The following is a 3,062-nucleotide window of genomic DNA, read 5'->3' on the forward strand; positions in this document are numbered from 1 at the left end:
GGACGTCTCTCTAATCAGCGCTTGGGTTCTGTAAGTGTCCGTTTATCTCTACATGTAAATTTTGGCGTGCGTCACCGTACTAACTTCCTCTTCCATTTCATGTAGGATGCTAATTCAGACATGCCGCCGAGAGGCGTACCTACATGTAGGCTTCATGGATCCATCTGTAGTTAACCAACAACAGATACAATTAGCACCGGAAAAAACCTTTGCGGAAGTATACAATTTCCTAGACAAACAAACATTCAAGGATTTCATACTACTTCCATACAACTTCAAGTAAGTGTGTGTATACCGTCTACTTTCGATGTCTTTTTCCTTATCTCTACATGTTAGTTAGCTCTAATATGCATGAACATTTTACGCACGCAGCTTCCACTGGATCCTTATTATAATTGAGCCTGAAAGAAGCCACGTCACTGTCTTCGATTCGTTAAGGAAAGATCCGGTGGACTACCAAGAAGTGCAAGACATGCTAGGCTTGTAATAATTCTGGACCTTTATCTCTATGCAAAAGTTTATTTCCTAAATTTTATTCCTGTTACACTATATCATTCATTATTCTAATCCGCAGCGCATGGAAACAATTCATAAGGACACACAAAGGTCCATTCAAAGAAAAACTTACATGGAACACAGACTTCCCGGTACGTATGAAGTCTGCACATTTATTACATTGTATAACACGAATATTTCATAACTTATTTTTTTCCGCACTGAAGTGCTTAAGACAGGAACCCGGGAATAATCTATGTGGCTACTACATCTGTGAGCACATGCACAGTTTTATGGGACCCAAGGGACCGAAGATGACGCCGCACAACTTTAAAGTACGTAAAATAAAACTATTACTAGTTAATTATTTTCTAGCTCCTTATATGTATTTATTCGTGTAACATTCACAAATTTCCAAATTATACATGTTAAATATTCAACAAGGACTCTTGAAGGAAGAAAGAGTAGCGGCAATATGTGAAGGTCTCATTGGATTCATAATGGACGAGGTGGTAGATCCAAAAGGAGAATTTTATTACGAGGGACGACAGTTAGACACTCCGATCAGCAACACCACGACGGGAAGATTGTAGACAGATACTTTGATTTATTTGTATATATAATACGCGCTAATTATGATCGATTTGTACTAAGCTAGTTGAATTGTGTATATGAATTGTGTATAAGGATTGTGTATATATATAGTAATTGTATAATTACAAATCCCATTCGTTTAAATACTAGTTGATTTCGTTCTAAAAAAATCTCAACTACTAAAGGTTAACAAATTAAAAGGGCCGCGGTACTACATATACGTGATGCATGCATGAAAAATTCAGGCGCCACGGCAGTGCCATGCAGACGCCATTTAGTCCCGGTTGGGAAATCCAACCGGGACTAAAGGTCCCCCTTTAGTCCCGGTTGGTGTCACCAACCGGGACTAAAGGGCCTGTCCCGCGCCTGGCGTGGCCGGCCCTTTAGTCCCGGTTGGTGACACCAACCGGGACTAAAGGGGGACCTTTACTCCCGGTTAAAAGACCCGGGACTAAAGACCCCCCTTTTGTCCTGGTTGGTTTATCCCGGATGGATATCCGAGAGATATACACCCTACCAATCGGGACTAAAGGCCAATTCTCTACTAGTGTTACTTAGGCTGATGTAGTTGGGTACCAGGCATCTACAGCAATAACGCAGGCGCCAGTGCCTCTCCCCAACTTCGTATACCCAGCCTCACCCCAGGTGGTCCCCCACGAGTTCTTGAGCAGCCAGTATGGCGTCCCGTCCTGGTCCAACCGTACCCCACGGCCGTGACCGCATGGGTCATGTCTGTGCCGCAGCTGTCTGCAGTGAACACGCCGCCGCCGTATGACTAGGAAGGTGCGGCCATCGATGCCTACGGAGACCGGCTGGTTGGCAACGGCCGAGGCGAGCGCCATCTCATTGCCTCTTGGCACGCCCTGGTAGTTGCTGATCGTGACGGCAGGCTGGACGGATTGGCACATGGCCGGTGTACACACAGCTGTCCTCGGTGGCGAGTCCGCCGGCGTCCATGATATACCGGAAGGCTCTGTCCATGTTTCCGCCGCTGCAGCCGTTGTTACCATCGTTAGTGTCGCAGTACAGAAGCTGCTCCTCCGAAAGAGACACCAGCTGCCCTGTCTTCATCGTGTAGATATATCCCCTCCACGGCCCCAACCATGGAGAACGCCCAGCAACAACCTTGCATATATAGTAAAATTTGGGTGACACATACAGTCAGAGTGCTATGGAAGACCTATGACTAAGTCAGTCTCGATTCATTACGTACCACAACCGCCTTGGTTCTTGACACCGGTGACAGCGCCACTCTGCCTCCAGTCAACCGCCTGTTGGTCATCAGAAAGTGTAAAATTTTCGTACTTGAAGCCAGGCAGTTTCTTGGCCCCAGATGGCAGGGGCTTGAAGCCGTTGAACTTGGTCATGAACTCGCCGTTCGTCATGTCGGTGAACTCATTAGTCGCCAGATGGTACTTCTTGGCGCCTGCTGCGTTGTACCTGTCAATAAACTTGGCGTTCTCCTTGAATACCTGGAAGCGTCGGGCCTTCTCGGCCTCGTCCTTGTAGGTGCGGCCGTGCTTCGCCATCCACTTTTCATGCCTCGCCTTCATGGCTTCCTCGCCGAAGACACCACCGGAGGATGGCTGTCGGGATGCGATCACTGCGGTGATGCTGTCCGTCATGCATGGCTACAGCGGCCAGCAGCATTAGGACCGCCGCGATCACAGGCTTATTTCCACCGATGCAGGACGCCATTCTGCTTTGTTTGTATAGTTATAAATTTCTATTATCTGCACGTAGATATGCTGCCTCTCTGCGTACGACGAAGCTAGCTAGCTTAAATGCTTTGCTGGGGTTTAATTTGTACATTTGCAGGGTGCATGGAGGTTTATATAGAAGCCAAGTTAGGAGCCGCGTTGAACTTGTGATCAACTGCCTTGGATTGTAGGACACGGTCTGTGGCCAAAGTCGGCAGGTCGTTAGTATACTAACCTATTGGTCGGGTATCGATCGGGAAGTCAAGACCAAAA

The 3,062-nt window shown here is 47.2% G+C and overlaps 1 pseudogene; it reads right to left on the bottom strand.

The window, feature by feature from the left end:
- Positions 1-1,643: 1,643 nt before the first annotated feature.
- On the bottom strand, positions 1,644-2,714 carry LOC117834369 (senescence-specific cysteine protease SAG39-like; annotated as a pseudogene).
- Positions 2,715-3,062: the final 348 nt, after the last annotated feature.

The sequence above is a fragment of the Setaria viridis genome, chromosome 8 (assembly GCF_005286985.2).
Source record: "Setaria viridis chromosome 8, Setaria_viridis_v4.0, whole genome shotgun sequence".
In the NCBI taxonomy this organism is placed as follows: domain Eukaryota; kingdom Viridiplantae; phylum Streptophyta; class Magnoliopsida; order Poales; family Poaceae; genus Setaria; species Setaria viridis.